Source organism: Bombus affinis, chromosome 1 (genome assembly GCF_024516045.1).
Source record: "Bombus affinis isolate iyBomAffi1 chromosome 1, iyBomAffi1.2, whole genome shotgun sequence".
NCBI lineage: Eukaryota > Metazoa > Arthropoda > Insecta > Hymenoptera > Apidae > Bombus > Bombus affinis.
In genome coordinates this window covers 14,876,672-14,901,097 of record NC_066344.1, presented here as the reverse complement: position 1 = coordinate 14,901,097, position 24,426 = coordinate 14,876,672, and the positions used below count along the sequence as shown (strand labels likewise).

General features: G+C 40.8%; 1 long non-coding RNA gene across 1 annotated transcript; it reads left to right on the top strand.

Annotated features, from left to right (window-relative positions):
- Nucleotides 1-680: 680 nt before the first annotated feature.
- LOC126922807 (uncharacterized) lies at nucleotides 681-23,976 on the top strand. The gene is made up of 3 exons (XR_007712944.1): nucleotides 681-820; nucleotides 913-2,185; nucleotides 19,873-23,976. It is a non-coding gene; the product is annotated as an uncharacterized LOC126922807 (long non-coding RNA).
- Nucleotides 23,977-24,426: the final 450 nt, after the last annotated feature.

The window sequence follows — 24,426 nt, the reverse complement described above, 5'->3', positions numbered from 1 at the left end:
GGTAACTGAGGCGCGCATTCGCAAGCATTTCTGTTCGCTGATTGGTGCATAGTCGTTGCTACTTGGCCTGCCATTGGTCGATTGCACACCACGAATTCCCGCGGCGTTCACTATCCATGGGACACACAACACACACGTAGGAAGCACACGAGGCCACTCTCGATCTTACACGAACGATATTCAGCGAGGACACCGCGCACACGACTATCCACGTACACATACACAAACACACACAGCTGTACATGTTTGTATATTGTACACACGTGCATGTATATTACTACTTGCGAGCTTTTGTACGCACACGTATAGACGGCACCGACGTATTTTTGCGTGCGCATGTATTGGAAGATTCCGCACGCCCGCGCTTCGCTACGGTCGTATGATGGTCGAACAGGAACTGGCTACAAGCCGCGCGGAAACGCGCTACTTATGCTGCCGATGGGAAGAAAACCGACGAATCAAGGCAGTCTTTATACCCGCCGCCTTTGGACTCCATGCTACAGGTCCAAAAGGCCATCGTTGTAGTATACGCTTCTCAAACGTGAATACAGGGATGGACGTTAGCCAATCCCTTCTCCTGCTACGCGCAAAATCATGAAAAATATTTAGCCTAATAGCGTCTATGTGAATTTGCCTTTTTTCCTTACCAGTGTTCGCTCGAGAATGTTCCAACAAAAGTAACCAGGTTACCGCGTTTTGCTATTACTACTTACGCTGAAAACACCGTCGAACCTTTGACCCATTTTTCTATCGATCTTCCATGTTTCGCATATAGGGCACACCGTAATGGCCTCCGATCATCAAAGATTCGTTTCTCCAGGTATTTCTACTCCTACACATTGATCACGTATATTATCCATCGCCTTTTTTATCCGAAAAGTAAAACCATTAATGGCGTAATTCTAATTTCAGACATCTACGTAACCATTAGACGCACACACGATCGTTGATGTTACGTAACGCGCGATATTCCTTAAAACGACTTGGAATTATGTAAATAATGTTTTTCCTCTTCGTTTGAAACACAACAGATCCAAAATTAAAAATATAAAAGCGTAGTATCGTTATACGAATGGAAAAGTCGATGATCATATATTATCGGAGAACACGAGAAATCGAAGGAAATAAAAATTTGCCAATTGACGTTAGCAAGTGCAAAGAAGAGAAGGTTAGACATGTTAAAAATTGAGTCGATCTTTACTATCCAAACATTAAATGCGAGAGAACGGTGCTACGCGAATAGCGGTTAGTCGATTAACGAAACTCGCGCGCACAGGGAAGAGGAAGGGGTGGTGGCTCGGTAGAACATTGGAACTCGACTTGGTCGTCCTATTTCTACGCTCGGGAAGGTTCGTGCCACGAACCGATCGCGCACGAAGCAACGGGGATATAAGTAGGTCGTTTCAAGCGCACGTGTCGTCCTTGACTCACATAGCATGGCGCGCAGGCGCTCACCGTTGCCGCATTGCTGGTCGCTAGGGCTTTTTCTTTGTTCGTCGAGCGCGCGTGTGTTCGCGCGGAACACCAAGACGCGCTCTCTTATGAATACACCGTGTGCGTGACTATTGCTCACACGCACTACTCTATGCACTCTGCAAAATGAGCTAGCGGCTTCACGTCATCTATCTATCGCGTCCAATGTTCTCTACTATGCTTTTACCACATGAATTTATTTGTTTCGATTAATTATTTCCGGAAGCTCCTACCTTTTTATACGTTAACTCGTTTGAAAAAGGAACGTTAACCATACCGTGCAGCGACTAAGATATGTACGATAAAACTTGCGATTCTTTGCAGTATCATTTCCTTAGCGAGACTGGTCGTATACAAAATTTATTTCCTCTTACGTAACACGGCGATAGAAGGTTGAAGAAAGTGTCACGATAGAGGTAAGGAAATTATATACCTGCGTGGATTCTCGAGAGAAGGGTTAAGGCTCCAATAATCTTGCTCTTTGATCAAACACGTAAAGGATTCTGTGGATGGACGAGCGATACAGTGCGAGGTCGAGACAATGGTAAGGCGGCGCGTTGTGCAACTTTCAAGGAGAATGAGCAGCACGCGTGTCATGCGTTCCTGCGTGTTCGTGGACGCATATGCGCACGCTCGATGATAATCGACAGAAAGAGAAAGGTCATCGGGGAATGGAGTTTCGCTTCCTCTTCCTCGTTGCGATTACGAGTAGGTAAGCGGGTATCCAAAATTGCGGAGAGTGACGCAACGCGCAGCTGTATGTATAAATTCACGTACATACGAGCATTCACGGACACGTAGTGCTTGCGAGTGTGTACATTTACGTGCGTATATATATGTAGATAAAGTACTGGATATGCCGGCGGAAGCACGGTACTGCACGACAACGAACTACGTTTTTCATACAATTAAGAATTCGCGCAGCAGCTGCCTTCGTTTAAATTAAAATATTCGATAGCTTTTATCGCATTATAGGTTCAAAAAATAGATCGCCTCTGGGAAATAAAGGCGTTACATATATATAAGAATTCGCTATAGGTCTTTCGATTGCTCGTATATGAAATTTCAATGATATTCGATCCGAATGGGATATGTAACTTGCATTATTAACGCTGCGTTAATCGATACGATCATTTTTTCTTCGAAATTGCATAACCGCGCGGCGATTACAAGGAATTCTAGCACATTCTGTGGTAAGTTGGTATGTATCGCGCGGTTGATGGGAGAGCAGACTTCGTGATTCGCTGTATAGCCAAGGACAGTGATGCTTCACGATGAGACCTGTGTGAGAAGTCGGTAGTCCGCGTTAGCTTTGGCATCGTGGGTATTGATCGCAACGGGAACTCAAAGGGGAGGACACCACGTTAGGCTATTCGAACCCCAATTGGATCGACCTATCTCGTGGTAGGGAACGAAGGGGAGGGTGGTTGCATCGTGGTCTATGTCAACCAAACACTTATATTTTAATTCCGTTCTTATACGTGGAAATTATGGAGTGTTGGTTTACTCGTGTTCGAACGAATCGCGACGCATTCTTGTCAGATGTATTTTTGGCGTGCGCGTTTCGCAGAAATATATCGAGGATTTCAGTGCGATGATTGCCGTTACTTACAAAGACCTTGGGCGTCCATTTTTCTCAACGGGGAAATAAACGATAGCAGTGACCCAAATTTTTTCAACAAACGACCGGGTTTGTGTAATTTCTGCCGACACTTTTCGCCGCGTTATGGAAATAATTAGCGCGAGAGACGCGGAGAATTCGCGACCTCCGCTTGATAAACGCTGGACACGCCATCGTGCGTGGCTATTGCGCAACACGATTCTTTAATAACAATACATCGTCTCCACAATGAAGCAATTATGACGAAGTAAATACAAGGAAAAACAAATTAGGAATTATATATATTTTATAAATATGTACGTTGTGTATGCATGCTGTGATCTACCTACGCGGAGGATGTTCGAATTTTACGGACAAATATCTATCGTGCGTATAACCTCTGTGAATAACCTATATTAAAGAAAGAAAATTGTCTCGGCCGATGAATTAGGCAACTATAACTCGAGAGAATATTCAATACGGTTCCGAGATATTTTGCGAATTAATTTTTTTCGAAGAGTTTACATTTCCGACGAATTACTGACGATGAAACGCGAATAAAAATATACTTATGAGCGGGAGAAACGCGCGAAGTGGTTCGCCATTTACAACGGCCAATAAAATTCGGAGAAGTCGCGTCGCGGTGTACCGATCCGATTTAACGCACATACTTTTCTGTTGTTAGAGGTGGCTCGCATACCAGCGTTCTTCAGATAAGCACATTCTTATCTGCGTACGTACTTACGTAAGCAACGCCTCGTGTAAACCTTTGCTTGGCTTCGCGCCCCTTTTTCTTCTTCCGTCCTCTCTCTGCATTTGCAACTTTTTCTCCTTCGTTTCTCTCGTGTTTTGTTTCTTCCTGCTTTCCCTCTTTCGCGTTCCCTTTCACCCTCGACGTTTCAATCTTCTTCTTCGATATACACTTCACTTCAGAATAGTGTTTCACTGTGAAACGTAGCTGCTTCTCCCACGATTTCTTTCCACTGCTTCCTTTCTTTCGAATATTTTCCTCCATTCTTCTCTCTCGTGACAGTCGATCGTTCGCGAATACGCGTTACGACTTTGACAAGTTCATTACTTTAAAAGAGGTTAAGAATCGGACGGTTCCAAGCTCAGAAGATTTAGATAGCGAAAGTTTTGGTTAGTGAATCCTGATGCGGAATAGTCACGTGGACTGACGCGTGCTGGAAACAGCCAGAAGATGCGAAAGGCGTGTTCTTGTCGAAATGGTAAACTGCATCTTTTCATGGACAATTGCGTCATGATTCATACCGTTGTTAAAAATGTTTCACGATCGCGTTCGTAGTTTTCTTCGGTCGTATTACTCGTGGTTAGGTAGGTTACACGTAGTATTAAAAATATCGTTAATTTCGAATCCAATCGAAAATTTCGAAAAATACGAATACCATAGGAGCGAAAGGATGTAGTTTCGTCGAATGAAACGACGTGTTATCGCGCATGATATCGATTGACCCGTTCTAACTGCAATATTCTGACGCGTAAAATGGTCGTTGCGAAAGACAGAAGGGTAACCGAGCAGATGGTCGGAATGGCTCGTCGCACGATCTCGCTGTTATCGGTGGATTGGAAATGAACCACGCGCAAGTAAATACAAGTTGGAAAGTGACGATCGTTGCTGATTTATCAGCGGAACGCCGCGCATTCGAGGAAGCCGAGGTAAATCGACGAATGAACCTTGGGGCTCTTGTTACTTGCTTCGTTCCTTTGTTACACAACCGGCTCTCTCGCCAACTCGGCCAACTATCGACCCCACCAACTTTGTTCTCGCTCTGCTCCCCTTTTCTTCCGTCTTCTAGTGCTCTCTCTCTCTCCCTCTCTCTCTTCCTTTTTCTTGGGCGAGCACTCGCTCTCTTCTCTCTCGTGCTCCCCTCAGTCTCTTTTATTCCAACCCCATCTTTCTATTCCTTCCTTCCTTTTTTGACAACCTCCATTCTCCGTTCTTTCTGTTGCCTGTCCTTTCTCTCTGAACCTATTCCCTTGTGTCACGTACTCACTGTCAAAGTTAGGCGTTATTGAAAGAAACTGGCGTACGAACAATTATGAAAATAAAGCTTGCACGTTGCGCTTAATACAATATTCGGTGTCCTTCGATCGATCATTTCTAGGATTAAACGGTGCATAGAAAAAATGAGAATTTCCTATTGAAATTTCATTCGTTCAAATGGAGTGCCGTTTTGAGGTCAGTATGACAAAGGAGATATCAAGATCGTGTTCTCTTTTCAAGATCGTCTGTATATTTTTAAATACATAAATGCTATCTTTAAATACATAAATGTTTAATTTTCTGGCACTCGGATTGAAGAAAAGCCAAGACTAAAAAAAGTGTGTTCCGCAGTGCGGCTGTCGTATCAGACGAAATTTGTCAACCTTTGTACGTACGTACATAGCTTAGACGCTATAGCAGGAGCGTGAAGAGTTCGATTATTAAATTATTTGAATACTCGTTATCTTGGTTAGCGCGTATTCGTTATGTGGTTGGACAGTGACATGAAATACGACATTTTTCTGTCTCGTTGCGACATTACCATGATAAGTGGAAGTTTTCAAATCTCAGAACGAAGATACATTCATCTCCGTTATTCTGGCAACCAAAGCGTAATTTGTAATTCCCGTGTAATAGCGGCAACACGTTTAACGTTACATTTTTCGTTTCTCTATCGAAATTCCAATTTTCATTGATCATCCGATTATATCATATAAAATCATATAAAAAGTCCAACATGCTTATATAGAATTCCGTGTTCTTCGTTCGCCTTGAAAAATTCCATTTTTTTTTCGCGATTCGCCCCAGCTTCCCCTTCGCCAACCCTCCGCGTCTTCCGCGTCTCTACCCTCGCTATCTATTTCCGTCCCTCTCCATCGAGTTTCTTCTTTACGATTTCGTCAAGTTGCCACCCATTCTTCCCGAATTTTCTTCGTTGGCCTCGAACGCGTCTCTCCCCCTAGGTCGGCTTTTCTGTCCCTCACGGTAATCTACGTCCGCCTTTTTTTCGTGAGCGTCTGACGGACCCAAGGGACGCGTGGTGGGGGGCCACGTGCTGCCGGTACCTAGTCACGCGAGGATAGGACACGTGGTACGTACGTATGTCCGTTCGGATGCATAGGCGTGGAAACGTGTTCTTTGTTGGAGCCGCGCAGCCGCCTCGTCTCACGTAAGTACACGCGTATATATGTACACGTATCTAGATCACATGGGATTTTACGTGAAAGTTAATGCAGTCGGAACGCGACAGCCGAAAAACACGTCGAAGCTTAAATGTCGCATTGCGAAAAAAAAGAAGACGAGATGGTGCTAGCACACTGCTGCCTCAGCTATATACTTCGATTATACGATCTCGCGTGCCGAATGCTTAAGGTTGAATTTTCAAAGAGGAAGAATACGTTTTATGGGTATTATGAGATATTCTCGGTAGCTTTTAAAGCTAGCAGGAAGAAGCGAGTTTCTAAACATTTGCAATCCGATATCAATTTTTTCACAGATACGTACATTTCGTACCAGATAGATCGTCACATGCTCTTGAATGTGTCACCTTTTATCTTATCACGCGGAACACGTGTATGAGTATAAAAGCAAATGTTGTAGTTTTATTCGTGCGTGCGATTCGTTTACACGTGCGTCAGTTACGAAAAGAACGTTTTACGGTTATCACTTTCATCGTTTCCTGTTTTACCATTCGAAACATCGATACTTGTTTCCTATAATATCACGCGCCATACCATGCAGCTTACGCTCTTCAAAATCCGATGAAAATCTTTCTACGTTATTTCGAACATCGCTGCAAGGTTCGATCACGAGAGCTTGGAAAAAGAGCAAACTATATGAAAAAAGGAGAGAAAAGAAGGATAGGAAAGAGAATAGCAAAAAAGAGCGACGATAGAATTTCTAGTACTCGATTGTTAATCGAGTGGTTGGTTGTCGGCCGTGCACAGCGGCTGGCTGGCCAGCTGCACTTGACTCTCCTATGCAAGATAAATAGGTGCGGCTGGTTCCTATTAATAGCGGGTGGTTTACGCGGCGATTGCAGTGTACGGGCTTACAATTAGCGTAACTCGCCAGCGGTTCGCATTAGATTAAAAATCATTCGTGCTGTAAATTACATCCACTTATGTAATGACATCCGTGCAAGTATAAAAGAGTTAGCGAACATCTTGCTACCTAGTCCGTTCACTCGTCGACTGGTTACGGTATGGAAGAAAAATCGTGGAACGTTCGCGTTCGAACGCAGTGGCAGCGCTTTCGAAACGATAATTTACGACGATGGGTGGTAACTCGAGGACCTATAAAGTCTCGCTAAAATTCTAAAACTGGTCCCTAAACACCTGTTTTCTATCTCTGACACTCGATCTCTGTTTCGTAAATATCGATGTTCGTTCGGCCTACGATCGAACAGTGTGTCAGGAAGCAAGTTGCCGACGTTGTTTCTATGTACAAAACGCATTGCGAAATTCGGCGCGTTAAACAGAGGCACGAAAAGCGGATAAGAGGCGAGCGAGAAAAAAGAGAGAAGGATGGGATTAAAGGCGAAGCATCGAGTACGTGATAATATACGTTTGCACGATAAATCTTTAATCGATATATATGTTTCGTATGTGCATTGTACTAGTCGAGCTAGAACTAGGCAAAGAGCAAAACGTAGGCGAGAAACGAGGAGGAGGTGAGGAGGTGGGGATCAAACAAAATCCGGTATAGGCGGGCAACGACCTTTAGGCACGTGCCCCGTGCCACGTGCTGTATTCGACAAACTGTCGAACGGCCTTTTGCCTTTTTTATCTCTGTTCGTTTCTGTTTTCACCTCGTTCCGCTTAAAATTTTCGTCTGGGTCCGTGTTATCTCAACCGCGTCGCGATTTCCTTTTATCGACTGTACCGTAATACGAAACAGGACCGGTCCAGATACTGGCATTCGCTATTTATGGCCGTGTCAGTATCGAAGAAAGAGGTTGAAACTGCGTCCGGAGTCTGTAAATAGTCAACTCTGACAATCTCCTTGCCTCTTTTTTCCCCTCTGTTCCTCTCTTTCGTACGCAATACTATCACGTACTATTTCTGCGCTGCTCTTTGTTGTAATAGAAGAGAAAATGAAGGAAAAACGATAACCGAGACGTAGAGGCGGAAAAATTTGTCTTGCGATAGGTCGAACGTAATTGGCCTAATCGAGTCGTGCGATCGTAAGATCGTTGCCAATCGATAAACACCGATACTCTGCTCTTCGTTCGTAGTATACGCGTACAGGAAAGTAAATGGCTTACGAAGATGCCACGGCAAGTGCAGTTATTAATTATCGCAAGTTATTAGCAATAAGCGCAATTAATTAATCATGGTTTTCAGGGTTTTTCACGGTTTCTTTGTTTTTGCTTTCGGTCAGCCTTTTATGGCCCGTTTATTCCGTGAAAGGCAGATCAAAGGATCGACGATATCTTAGCTGCTCGGAAATCGCTTTCAATTTAAAATATGGAGAATGTTATCGTATAACGAGCGCTAGACGTGCATGGTAAATTGCAGACGATGAAACTAGTTCTGAAGTTTTTCATATCGTTATCTTTATGTACTGGCGGATTATATGGGCGTGAGTTGCGTGAAAGATAATAGCTGATTTTCCAATCTCGTGATGCGATAAAAGATACAAGCAATTAACATTACATAATTACACGTGGAGAGGGATTAATTCATAGGTGTAATATTTTTACGCTCGGTTTTCCACCTAACAAACACGTCTCCGACAAACACTACGTAAATAACAATGGAAATAAACGAAGCTAAGAAAAAATCCTCCTACCAAGCTAAGTTTGTTTTCGAAATTTAAAAATAAGCGGAAAACGAAGAAAAAGAAACAAATGTTACGTAAAACGATATTGCGATTTAGCCGGAGACGCGCAATTATTTCATATCGTTGATAAAATAAACGTAAGATTAATCCTTTCCTATAGTTATATGTGTTTTTATCTTGTGTTGTATAACGCGTTGTTTGAATATTATTCGAGTGACAGATGGACTTTTTAACGACCTGAATGGCGTGGAAGAGCAAAGGGACAAGATTTATGTTTGAGCAACGATAACCGTTGGAGATCAGGAACCATTGTATCGCGTAATTCATAGTACATTTTCCAGAATTATATTTTTTTGCATGTCCATCCAAGGATTTCATTTCTTCTTTCAATTGACTTTCATGCGGGAGAGCACGCGTTGATCGTGCAATTAAAATACATTGGCCGGTTAATATCGCCAATAACAAGAATTTCTCTTATGGACAAACGCGATCCTTTTTTCGATTACGCGTAGCGATTGCAGTTAAATGTGACCGATTTTAGAACAATCTATATCTATAAATACAAAGTGAGTGAGTGAATTAGCGGCACTGTCTATCGATCGATCATCCAGCTATTTAACACGGACACATAAGCCTCGTTCGCCGATGGCACGAGTCGTTCGGTTAACACTGCAACTAGCGTACCAGTCGAATCGACTGGTTTTACAATTTTATTTTAAAATTCCTACTTCGTGTTATATTTTTTCCCGCGATGATGTAACAACCTTTGCAACGATAACTAAAAGAATAATGTAACAAATTTTATTTTGATTTCTATGTATTCAAACTGAAAATAATTTTTATCAAGGCCACCTATTATCAATATCAGTTGAAATGACTAGTTCTACAATCTTACAAATTTGTCAACCCTCGTTTAGGGATCATAATTCATATAATGAATTTTATTTTGTTTTCTATGTATTCAAAGAGAAAATAATTTTTATCAAGGCTACCTGTATCAATATCAGTTGAAATGACTGGTTCTACAATTTTATAAATTTGTCAATCCTCGTTTAGGGATCATAATTCATATAATGAATTTTCTTTTGTATTTTATGTATTCAAAGTGAAAATAATTTTTATCAAGGCTACCTATTATCAATATCAGTCGAAATGGCTGGTTCTACAATTTTATAAATTTGTCAACCCTCGTTTAGGGATCATAATTCATATAATTCATCATTCATATAATGAATTTTATTTTGTTTTCTATGTATTCAAAGTGAAAATAATTTTTATCAAGGCTACCTATTATCAATATCAGTCGGAATGACTAGTTCTACAATTTTACAAATTTGTCAACCCTCGTTTAGGGATCATAATTCATATAATGAATTTTATTTTGTATTTTATGTATTCAAAGTGAAAATAATTTTTATCAAGGCTACCTATTATCAATATCAGTCGAAATGGCTGGTTCTACAATTTTATAAATTTGTCAACCCTCGTTTAGGGATCATAATTCATATAATTCATCATTCATATAATGAATTTTATTTTGTTTTCTATGTATTCAAAGTGAAAATAATTTTTATCAAGGCTACCTGTATCAATATCAGTTGAAATGACTGGTTCTACAATTTTACAAATTTGTCAACCCTCGTTTAGGGATCATAATTCATATAATGAATTTTATTTTGTAATTTATGTATTCAAACTGAAAATAATTTTGTATCGAGGCTACTTATACTAACACCAATCAAAATGACTGGTTCTACAATTTTATAAATCTGTCAACCCTCGGTTAAGGATAATAATTCATATAATTCATCATTCATATAATGAACTTTATTTTGTTTTCTATGTATTCAAAGAGAAAATAATTTTTATCAAGGCTACCTGTACCAATACCAGTCGAAATGACTGGTTCTACAATTTTACAAATTTGTCAACCCTCGTTTAGGGATGATGGTCCTGGATGGATTAATAATACCAAAAATCTACTACGTAAATTATTCACGTATTTTGTAAAGACCAGTGATTTTCACTGGTTTTGGTAGAAATAGCTTCGTGTTAACAATTGGTGGTTCTAGTGTTATCTATTCGACAAAGTGTACCGATGCGAATTTGAAAAGTGGAAATCGTCAGCGAGCGATAAAATATGCATCGGCAAACGACGATACATTTTTCCGCTGGTAATTTGAAAGGAAAGAGGCCCAGTGACTGTGGCAGATGCTCTCTCGTGCGAGCTAACTTTCATTGAATTACTTTTACGAGACAGCAGGCTCGATAGGATGGCATCGGTCGCGAAACAATAGGAGAGGAACGGCTGACATAAGATGAGCAGCTCGACAAAATATGTATGTAGTTGGTCTGTGTCGGTGGCCTCGCTCTAGAATCACTGTAGATCGCCATCTAGGGCGACGAGGACGCGGGCAGAAGAAGGGCAAGGAGGGCTGAGGTCAGCAGTACAACGATGTAGCTGCTGTACCAGCTCGATACGAGCTCTGACCCATTTGGCAAAGTTCCCGAGTTCGGGCCACGGGATTTCCCTCTATGAGATCACCAATTTAATTTTTCCATTTTTTATTCCACCCCACTCCGGCCAACCCCACCCTACACCATTTCTACTTTCCCATAATTCACGCACGATGAAGCATCGTGGGAAAACGATCGCACGTATTGTTATCGTGGAGCTGCTACTTCTGCCTGTGTGTGGCTGTACGTTGAAGACGCTTTGAAACGGCAGATACGCAAGGAGGCCTTTGCTGGCTATGTAGAATGCTATGACCGATGCGTCTGTAAATATCACAATTGCTAGCTTCCAAATTGCTGCTGCAGTCTGTTCGCTATCATCCTCATTGTAGACAGCGTGTTCTTGTCGAACATCGCGGGGAGCACGTTTTTGGCACGCTTCGCTTTCCAATTAGTCCGACACGAGGCAAGAATTATGCGAATATACCAGATATTTCATAATTGGATAGCGGCTTAATAGGCAGCGGATATTTAGAAACCCGCATTGCCACGGCAAACGTTTACTTAATGCGCCACGAGATATCTCGTCCACGTAAATTCTCCAATTCGTAGTATTTCGGGTAAATGGTAAAAATTGTCAAACTTTGGAAATATCTTTGGCAAAGGACAAAAGGCAGCAGCTGTACGTCGGTAGAAGCGACTTTAGTTAATATTCTAACGTTGCTTAAATACCCACCCTATCCGTGTCCTCTTTAACGGAGGACGCTACGAACGAAATTGGAGCATCGAAGCCACGTTGCACCGTTGCCAGAAATCAATCGCGATTTCAGCTTTAATTAATGGAAATATGGGTCAGCCGCGTTCGTAGGAAATTCAACGGTAGAAAAATACTGTACAGCTATTTTCTTCGTTGTTTCTTTCGTGACCTCAGACCGAAACTAGACCACGCCAAGTTTTTGGTAAATGTGTCAACCACCCAGGCTGGGATCAATACTTGCGCCCTGGTTTCTCCTCTCCTTGTTTCCCCACTCCTTCTTCACCCTTACCCACGATCCTCCGTTCGTACGTCCTTCTTCCCTTGCTCTCTTACACCTTCCACCTCGATCCAGCTCCTCTCGCAACCCCTGTTGCAAAGCTTCTAGCTACAACATTTCGTCTTACTTTTCACCGGGATATAGCTTCCGCGACGCGTCTTTAATCGCTGATACTGTCGTCAAGCTGATATTATCAACGGGTAGTCGGCTAAATTACCATCGATTTTTCCTCGCAACTTTTCATCGTCGAGCCAATTTTAACGAAAGAGATTCCCGTTTCGTTCGACCCGTTTCAACGTATCGCGTGTCACTGCCGTGCTACGTTATTTCCAAATTTCTTGATAAAATGCAGATTGTCGTCATCTGGACGTAAACTTGAGAATATTTGCAACTGCCTTGTATTTCGTCGACTAATTTCCTATCGAGCCGATAGAGTCGCTCGACCGGCCTCTGTTTTCCTGCATTGGCAAAATAAAATCATTCTGTTTGCAAAAATAACAATTTACTGTTATCCGTCCCCTGTTGCCTGTGTTCCTGCTGTTTTCAGCGTATCCCTCGGTACGCTTTATCCTTCTCCCTCGATGCCACCTGCCTCCTGCAAGGGGATAAATAGCGCAGGGTGGAAGCTCAATAGAGAGATGAGGAGGCAAAGGGAGCAACATTTCAATGGGGCAAAGGGAATCGAGCCCTGGATCCATCGCAACCGAGCGCGCATGCTTCCGACCGAAATTCTCTTCGCACCCCGCAGCTACCAACTCTTCTAACGTGCATCTCTCTTCTATTCTCCTTATAGAGCGTTTCAAAACCTGGCGTCCACGCTCCTTGCCCGTTTATATAGAACAGCGTGACAAATGATCTCGCACTGTCGCCACCTGTACTTCGTTTACCTCTTTTCGTATCTTTTACTCTTCCTCGTCGAAGATTCGATGTATCGCGTTTGATGGTCGTCCGCGCCTCGTTTTCGCCGCTTGACGCGTCCCTCGCGTATCAGATCGACGCGATGGCGAAGCATCAGCGAAATGAGAAGATAAATAATTCACGTTGCTTCGATGATCGCGCGTCAATGTCAGAGTATTTGGTATAAATTGTTCTACAAAGAGAAGAATTATTCGTTTGCGTTTAAAACGCGCGTCAAATCGACACGAGGGATTGGCGTAAAATTCGCCTGGAAATTTTAGTTTTGAAAATCGATCGAATATGAACGTAACGCACTGTGACGTATTCGACTTGGTATTTTCAATTTATGTTTAAAAATACAGCATAGAACAGTGTCTGACGCGAGATAGACAAACGAAAGATGCAAAGTCTCTTCGTCAGTCACCGGCTGCATTTTGTCTGGAATTTTATATATAATAATGTGACCCAGATCAGCAAGTATCCGTGCAACTTGCCTATTTTTATCCTTCGAACGTTCTTATCGTCTCTTGCGAGGATACGCTTCTTCTCGATGGCGACTATACAAATGGATTTACATATGTTAGCAAGAATAATTTCTCCGCTCGATAAAGCCTCGATCTTGACATTTCGCCGTATCGTTTTACAATCGATACTTTTATTTGCCCGTGCTAGCTTCCACACCATCGTAAGCTGACGTTCCGTACGTTATCGCGGTGCCTCAAGTGCCGATTTTATGTAAAATGCAAGGAATCGCGTAGTCAACAAGTTTCGCTGCAACCGATAATGAGGCTCGTTATTTGCCGGCTTATATATTTCAAGACGTTGAAATTCGAACCACGATACGATAAAGAGGATCGCGAAACAACTTGATATTTCATTTGATATTCCAGCGCGATACACGCGAATGCGATGCAAATCGTACGAACGAAATCGTATCGAATCATATTGTTAACTTCTCGTCAAAAATATCTAAAAGTGGTAATCGACCTCTTCGTAACGCCTACTCTTCCTCTTTTCCTTTCTTTTTCTTTTCTTTCAAGCGCAAACTCATCTGTTTCTGATTTCAAACAAACGCGATACACAATGCCATTTCCTTTCGATAAACGAGCATCGCTGACTTAAGAGCATCGTACAATACACCGTCGAACGATAACGTAGCGAATCTTACCGATAGTTGCTAATTAGAAGTGGAACGCGACAAATACGAAAACGTTGGCTCGCTGACCGGAAAGGTGGTGGAAATGTAATTGCGATTGGATATCCAGCACATCCAGATCGATCGAGGTTGCAGTTCGTAAACTAACCGGCGCACCAGGTTTCAGGTCACTGGGTCAACCTTTCCATCGATCCAACCCCACCATTGAAAATTCAGTTGCTTCGGGTACGCTCGTTCTCGACGCTGAAAGCTGGACTCTTCATCCTATATTCGCGTCATATCTCCGCGTCATCACACCCACTACCACGCCTTCGCTCCTCCTCTGTCTCTTCTTTTTACTTTTTACACTTTGCCGGCCAATACTAATTATTTACGTGTCGCTCACCGCGGCCAACTCACCCTCCGACACCGCCGATATTTTCGTACCAGCTGCCAGGACAAATTTGGTAGACTATTTTCCGCGTCTCTGCCACCAACATTTATCGAAGGTTGCTTCGTCTACCGCCAAATAGCCAATGACACACTTGTCGTTTTAAACGATCGCCGCGTGTCGCGACACTTTCCAATTTCAAAGTGCAGACAAATTTTCTGCTCTTTCGGTAGGAAATTATTTCACGGTGTTTGACGTTTCCTACAGATCTTGTAATTAGGCGCGTTTCCATGTTAATCCGCGATAGGCTAATGGAATATTAACACTTTGACTGCCACGCCGAAATCGCATGTTTCGCCGAGGACACCACGGGAGTATTTTTATTATTCAAAGCATATAATGGCAAAATAGTAATAAGTTGATGATGTAAGACAACATTCTTCCCCGATGGACCGCTTATCTTATTGGTGGTCACGGGTGACCACCGTGGTGCCTTCGTAACAGTTGATAGCGACATATTGTAACAAGGCTTCGCCTATTTCAACAAACCATTCGCATTGGTTATTTCGTCGTAAGCAAAACGTGCGGAATATATTGTTGAAACGTGTAGAAGATATTAGTGAACAGTATTATGATTATTTTTATGATTTCGACGAAACATTCGGCCGAAATGGTAGAAGTCCGGAAAAATATTATGTTTCTGATAAAGCAACGGTAGTGGTAGATTACAACAGAGGAACATATGCTGTAGATTTATCAGATCGAATGATAGTATATTCTACACCACATAGAAGAACCCTCGAGTGGTATATAAAATTAGCTTTAGAGTTATTGTTAAATACATCAATTTCAAACGCGATGATACTCTATAAACAAGCAAGAAAAACAAAAATCGAGCTATCAGATTTTAGAATGGCGCTCGCAACGCACCTTACACAGTGCCATTCATCAAAGCCGTCAAATATATTTATTCGACAAAGATTGCGACGGGAAACGCAGAAGAAAGAAGGGCAAGCGTACCTGGCACGAAAATTTTGCAGAGGGTGGTATAAAAAAAATGATAAACAGTTAGGATGAAAAATTGCCAAGAATCGGACCAAAAAGGTGACCACCCATCGTCCAGATTGTATCGATGAGCCACATTTACGTTTAAAGTGTTTTAACACAATGCACCGTTAGATACAACATTTGTTCTCATTTTTTTTATCGATGTTCTAATAAAAATGTTTAATCGTTCAATGGTGCACTTTTTATTTCAAAGTATCTTCTATTTATCGGTTATATTCAAAATGCCCTAACTGTCAATTTTCATTCAATTTTTACAATTGTAAGAAGTCACCGTGGCGTCATAGGAGAAACCGTGACCGGACAGATATGACCAACGTGGCAGTCAAAGTGTTAACGTCGTTTCTAACAATCGCGCCTATGATATATTCGTTCATCTGGACGCTCGGCACGTAAATATTTATAACGTCGGACGATCGAAATGGAAGTTAAATTTACAACGTTTGATAATTCCGACAGACTAGTTTATTTATTTATTTATTCACACGGGTAGAAACCTGATATTGAAGCGTGATCGGCATGAACGAACATGTATCCAAATATGATAAAATTACGACATTGATCGTACACGAAACGCAAATGAAAAGAAACGTAAACGGCGTTTGATAAGTTTCTCTAACGTGCGCAAATTCGATTTACAGAAAACGCCTAGCTACCGTGTGACTGAATCGGCGTGCTTATATATATGATCAACACTAAAACTATCGCACCAGTTAAATTGACTGGTTTTACAATATTTTAAAATCCCTACTTCATGTTATATTTCTTCCGCAATGCTGTAATAACTTTCGCAATGATAACTAAAAGATTAATATAATGAATTTTATTTTGTTTTCTATGTATTCAAACTGAAAATATACCACTACCAGTCGAAATGACTGGTTCTACAATTTTACAAATTTGTCAACCCTCTTTTAGGGATCATGATTCATATAATGAATTTTAATTTGTATTTTATGTATTCAAACTGAAAATAATTTTGTATCGAGGCTACTTATACCAACACCAATCAAAATGACTGGTTCTACAATTTTATAAATCTGTCAATCCTCGTTCAGGAATCATAATTCATATAATGAATTTTATTTTGTATTTTATATATTCAAACTGAAAATAATTTTGTATCGAGGCTACTTATATCAACACCAATCAAAATGACTGGTTCTACAATTTTATAAATCTGTCAACCCTCGTTTAAGGATCATAATTCATATAATTCGTCATTCATATAATGAACTTTATTTTGTTTTCTATGTATTCAAAGTGAAAATAATTTTGTATCGAGGTTACCTGTATTAATACCAGTCTAAATGACTGGTTTTACAATTTTACAAATTTGTCAACCCTCGTTTAGGGACCATAATTCATATAATGAATTTTATTTTGTATTTTATGTATTCAAACTGAAAATAATTTTTATCAAGGTTACTCATACCAACACCAATCAAAATGACTGGTTCTACAATTTTATAAATCTGTCAACCCTCGTTTAAAGATCATAATTCATATAATTCATCATTCATATAATGAATTTTATTTTGATTTTTATGTATTCAAACTGAAAATAATTTTGTATTGAGGTTACTTATACCACTACCAGTCGAAATGACTGGTTCTACAATTTTACAAATTTGTCAACCCCCGTTTAGGGACCATAATTCATATAATGAATTTTATTTTGTATTTTATGTATTCAAACTGAAAATAATTTTTATCAAGGTTACTCATACCAACACCAATCAAAATGACTGGTTCTACAATTTTATAAATCTGTCAACCCTCGTTTAAGGATCATAATTCATATAATTCATCAGTCATATAATGAATTTTATTTTGATTTGTATGTATTCAAACTGAAAATAATTTTGTATTGAGGCTACTTATACCACTACCAGTCGAAATGACTGGTTCTACAATTTTACACATTTGTCAACCCTCGTTTAGGGATCATAATTCATATAATGAATTTTATTTTGTAATTTATGTATTCAAACTGAAAATAATTTTGTATAGAGGCTACTTATACCAACACCAGTCAAAATTGCTGGTAGTTGTCAAAGCGTAAAATTATCTTGCAATCTGTTTATCGAACCCCAATTAACCAGTTTCCTCGTTTTGTACAATTTGCCACACGTTTTTCAAATTTTTACTGCGTATCATTCGATATGACGATATCAGTTATCAGGAAAATTCCGGATCGATCGCTAGATGCTAACGCTAGAAATACCACACCAGACAAAACGACTGGTTCTACAATTTTATAAATGTACCAATCCTCGTTTTGGGATCATGGTCGCAGATGGATTAATAATACCAAAAATGTACTACATAACATGGAATTCCTTCTGTAAGAAAGTATTAAATCAATAAATATAGTCTTATAGTATTAACACCAGAACTATCGATAGTTAACACGAAGCTATTTCTACGAAAACCAGTGAAAATGACTGGTCTTTACAAAATACGTAAATAATTGTAGTATCGTAAGTGTTGAGGTTATTCGGTATATAAAGAGAGAAAAACGCGCGGATCAAGTGTAAGATACAAAATATATATTTAATTTAATAATGAAATACAGGAATACAATTTGAGCTGGTCCAGATCCGCACGCTAGCAGTGTTACTTTATGACTGAAAACCCCGAAGTCAACGTCGCCTGTCTACTGTTTATGATCTGCCTCCCTGCTATTCTTTTGTCTATATGCTGTCGATGGCTTCAGCGCTTGAGAAAGCTGAAAAGACCAGATGTGGAGTTTTCCTAGAAGTGGTGACCACTTCAACAGTAAGGACAAACCCTGATTAGAAATCGATCAAAACAATGTCGTCTGTCATTCGGTTGTTAGTTTACATAGGGAAAAGAGCCTATGTGACTAAAATCACCTAGTTCTTGCGGAGCGTTAACAGGATGAGGTTAGAGAGTGAGTCAGAGGTCGGAGTTAATCGAGGAGTCGAGGAGTAGAGTTGTTAACGTTGTCGTGTTGCCAGAGTTGTTACAGTTGTTGAGAGACTGAGTTGTTAGTGTTGTCCAGTTGCGTGGTCGAATTAAAGTAAGATTGGTACACTTGGTTCAAATTAAACAACCATCGTTTTCTGTCTAATTAATCTAACTAATATCCGTATATTCTATTCACTGTAAATAAACTAGAAATTTTAAATAGTATCAGGGAAAAATCTTATACCTAAATTTCCGCCATACTACAATAATACCAAAAATGTACTACATAACGAGGAATTTCTTCTGTAAGAAAGTATTAAATCAATAAATATAGTGTTATAGTGTTAACACTAAAACTACCGATAGTTAACACGAAGCTATTTCTACTAAAACCAGTGAAAATCACTGGTCTTTACAAAATACGTAAATAATTTACGTAGTGCATTTTTGGTATTGTTAATCCATCTGGCACCATCATCCCTAAACGAAGATTGACAAATTTATAAAATTGTAGAATCAGTCATTTTGACTGCTGTAGTATTTCTAGTGTTAGCATCCAGCGATTTAGCGATCGATCCGGAATTTTCCTGATAACTGATATCGTCATATCGAATGATACGCGGTAAAAATTTGAAAAACGAGGAAACTTGTTAATTGGGGTTCGATAAACAGATTGCAAGATCCTTTTACACTTTGACAACTACCGGTCATTTTGACTGGTGTTGGTATAAGTAGCCTAGATACAAAATTATTTTCAGTTTGAATACATAAAAAAACAAAATAAAATTCGTTATATTATTCTTTTATCGTTGCGAAAGTCATTACACCATTGCGGAAAAAAATATAACATGAAGCAGGAATTTTAAAATAAAATTGTAAAGCCAGTCAATTTCACTGGTGTGCTAGTTCTGGCGTTAATACAACCATCAGAGGCGTCGTTGGTGTTCAACAGGGACGTATAAAACAAAGGAGAAATATTCTGAAATATTGCGTTCTCGGAGGAGCACTGCATCGAGCTTTAATAGCTGCAAAATTTCCTACCGACCTATACGTACATAGCCGTTTACAATTTTAAAAACCTCCGGTTTTTCCAATTTCCAGATAAACAGTGCGAGAGATGTGAAAAAGTGGATCGCAGTTGTGGCAAAGATTTTGCCACGGGTTTAACAGGTAATGAAAAATCTACTATGTATTGTTTCCAATAAAATGTAAATGTGACATTTAGAAATATTTAGATTGGTCGGAAATTATTTTTACTCGATCTATACGCGCACGCACATTGGCAGATTAGCAGGCCGTATCAGTCACGTTGCGAATACGCCTTCTTCTCCGTATCGATCCTTTGTTTCATTTCTTTCATTTCATGCTTCCACTATCATTTCCATGCGACGCGTACGACGTTTCGCCTTTCGTTTCGTAGCATCGGAGAAAGCGATGCAACCTGATTGAACAAAGTCTAATCTCTCGAGACGAGCTGCTCTTCCTTTCTCACGATAAACCAACGCATCTGGTATTATTCGAATGGAAGAAATATCGCAGAAACACGGAAATACGAGCCGCGTACAAATACAAATAAATAGAAACGAAGAGCTTGAACGAAGGTGAGGTGATTAAGAAACGCGTGGCAGGTAAGAAATCACGTCGGAAAAGAGACACGTCGAGTAAGATTGAAAGTAGCGTAGTAAATCGAGCATTGACCCTTTTTGGGATTCTTCCGCTCACCGAGAAAAGTGGATGGACGAGCGTAAAGTGTATGGACTTGCTCGTGCTCAGCTCGGAAGACCAACGTGTACGCGTGTACACACGTACGCGCGGTACGTGTGCGTGCACGTATTCCAAGGTACGGCACCGCGTTACGTTCGGCGTTTCCCAACTCTGTTGACCCGAGCCTGGTTTGTGGCACACGAACAGGATACGTCTTCATGAATCTGCCAGTGTTCCGCTCTTTTTTTAAACCGTACATCGGTCTGACGACTTTATATAAAAATACCACATCGTGTACAGGTAATTTTTAGCTTACTAAATTTAGTCTAAAGGTAAGGATATTTTAACCCTTGATACGTAGGTGTAGGAAAAAAAGAGCCATCTAGAAACCGTGAACCGCGCGATAAATTCGTAGAGATCGTTCGAAAACGTTCTACGTCGCCAAAATTTCCGTCTATGTACGTTAACGATAACACGACTCGAGCAACTTCGATCGAAAAAGCTAATTCGTTAGGAACCGAGAGGCCGAGCGAGATAATTCTTCGAATAGAAAGCGGCGATCCGTGGAACGAACAATGGACATAGCCATTTTACTGTGTGCTGTTTTGGTCGATGCCTTTGTTACGTAAGCAGTTTCGGTAGATGCGAAGAGTAGCAGGTGCGTACGCACGATTCTTCCCCGAGCTCTGTCTACCCGCGTATGAGCAATTCTAGAATATTTAGTGTAAGACAAACTTACGCGAGTCGGCGATCTCTTCGGTTCGTCCTTCGATTTTCCACGTGGGTTGCTCTATCGAGGAACGTAGAGCGAGCGCCCTTCTCTGAAAACAAACGCATCGTTAAGCTTCGTAGTTTCGCATAAGTTGTAGTGGCAACACCGTAAATACGTAAGAGCAATGGTAAGCTAAATACGTAATATTCTGGCGCAGAGAGAAAATTGTATATCAGCTTGCACGTGGCCTAATTGGAACTCGCTGGACAATAGCAGCGAACAGAATGAGGTAACGAGAATACGACTGAAAACTAATTTTGTAAAATGAAAACAGATACTGTTTCCGTTGACTAAACATCACTGCCCTACGTCGCTCAATAACCTTGTTTCTCCCTCAATGCTCTAGATTGGTAAATTCTCATATGCAAAGTGCAACATTTCTTTTCAATAACACTGAATCCTATTTTTTTTTTATCACTTTAGCCTTTCGAGAAATCTACAGACATTTCCGTTACACTGTGCGGTTCGTTCGTTAAATCGAACGTTCGAATATGTTCCCCGAAAAAGAAAAAAAAAAAAAAGAAAAATTGGAAGGTAAGGCTGTAGTAAAACTCAAGGATGGAATTTCGCTTACATCATCGAGTTAGTTTACCTGCAGAGGTTCGAGCGTATTAATTTTCCTATATCGACGTTTACGATCAAGGGTGAATCGATGTACGAAGAACGACGAGCAACGCCAATTAGAGAAAGCTAGGCTGAATTTGAACGGAGAAGGAAAGTGGGAACGAGGACAAGGTAGGAAAAGAGAAGAAGTGGAAGAGGAAGTGGAAGAGGAAGAGGAAAAGGTACGGTTGCAGGAGGTGAACAGGGAGAGAGAGAGAGAGACGGATAGGTGGGAATTCTGGCTAGTGGTTGGGTTGGCAAGGGAGGGCCTGTGGTGCTAGAGCATTTGGTATCCGTGGTTCTGAACGGTAGCGGCTAGGCAAAAGGGGGCTAGAGGAGAGCAGGGTCGATGACCCTTGCACGTGGAGTGTTCGGAAGTAGGCCACGCCGTGACATCACGTAAAAGCAAGATGGCAGTCGGGAAACGGGCACATTCTCACAAGTATGCTCGGCATACGACTCGACGGAGACGTGCCGACGCCTGTGCAATCGAATCTTTTCCTTGGGCGAGGGTGCGTTCCGATATTCAACGCCATCTCTCATCACGACCTCTTCCTTTTTCTCTCTCCATCTTCTCTCTCCATCTTCCTCCTATCGGTCTTCTGCTCTTGTCGCGTTTCAAGCATCGCGGTTTGATGCGTGCCAATGTTTGCGGTGACTATCGGAAATCGGAACGCGTAATTTTCATGCAGCTGCCGGCCGAGTTGCATCAGCGTCTCCCAACTCGCGTGCATCGAACGTGTCACGATAGCTGGAAATTTTCCGACTGCTTCCAGCTAAATCCGCTACATCTTCTAATAAACGTTCGCTCGAGCAGCAATACGTCACGTTTCACGAGTTTGCTCCGCTAAATTTTACATCGTGCTTTGTTAAGGTCTCGTGATAACGTCTCGTGATATTCGATGAGAATGTTGCGTCTCGTTCAACGACCGAACGCCAAAAAAAAAAAAGAAAATAAAAAGAAGAAAAAATCCAAAAAAGCCAAGTTATCAGGAGGGAAAAAGACGAGCGCAATTACTCGGTTGGTATCGTCGCGTTCGAGTGAAATAATCAGTGCCGACGGGAATTGTCGTACGATTACGCGTTATACAATCGCGAGACAAACAAAAACTTTATTACCGGCGAATAATCCCGAGCGTGATCGTTGCAAGCGATTAGACAGATCGTACGACGTTAGAACGAAACGGACAGCGAATCGTGAAAATCGCGGGTCGCACGGAATCACGAACATCGAAGGCATTGCGCGCGCGCCATCCGTGTCCGTATGCATTGCGTGGAGTCACGTTGCGTATTCGTCGTGCGTGTGCACGGATGCAGCCGCGGATAGCGTTCTTTATTCGGAACGTGCGAGCGCGAGAACGTGAGCAGGTATATGGCACCGTTGAATATTGGACGAAAGTCAAATTCATCTTACATTATTTTAGCGTCCGCGGCGAGCCGATGTATTACAGAAATACGAGCTCGTCTGTAGCGTGAGTGCGAGCGTCTATGATTTCTGTTTGTATTTTAATTGCGATGATGTAAGCTCATGCGGATGCACACACCAAGTTTTCCTTGCTCCATCTACCGTTTCGTCTCTTTCGATTTCGGAATTTTCGATATGTACATACTTAAAGTCAAGTTTCGGACAGTCGTATAAACGTACGAAGAATCGTATTTATGTAAGTACATGTACGTAACGCGTATATCGTCGTTATCAGGTATGCGTGGTATAATAGGGAATTTTATAGGGAATTATAAAATACAACGCGAAGGCGAAAAGTGTTTCTTTCGTGTAAAATCTATTGCAGTTGTAACAACGAAAATTCTTTAGACGGTAGAACCTGGCAATTGTTCCGCGGAAAGTACAAAGTCTAGTACGAGTTGGTATATTACAGACATAGAAGTGTACCTACTTGCGATGCAATTACGATGATGTAACGCGCATATCTTATCGGAAAATTTTATTTCTAATTCCATTTCTATTTGTTCATAAAATAAACGTTTATTTCAGAGTTTGTGCTTTGTTTCACGCTTCCACTTTAGACATTAAATAACTGTATGCGAATGTAATTAAGTTATTTATAAACGTATTGAACAACATTTAAGAAGAAGTTACGTAAATAAACCGTTTTCCATGAAACATATTTCATTTTTCCTCCTTTTTGAAACTTATTATAATGGCTAAATATTATTATTCAAAATAAAAATTTTAAGGACTCAGATTCTAAAATGCTGCATAAGTGTGTTATTTAACGAGTAATTTAAGTTAATCGTAACGTGCACTAATCCTAAACAAACGGATATGACGTCATGGCAGCCATACGATCGAACTTATTTCGTACCCTCAGCATGTTGTACAATATGCATTATGATCAATCAAATTTGAAAATTGTACTCACGTTTGCTAAGCCTCTTACGTGTTGTTCTATGATTCTAACATCGAACACTCTGTTATTGAAAGAAGTAAGATATTTTAACTAAAATTTGCGAAACAACTAATAATTAACCCGCGGAAATGTAAATGTCACAATAATAATGCACTGTTCTACCGTTTGATGTCGTACCAAACCCTGTTTGAGGTATAGGCAGCGCCA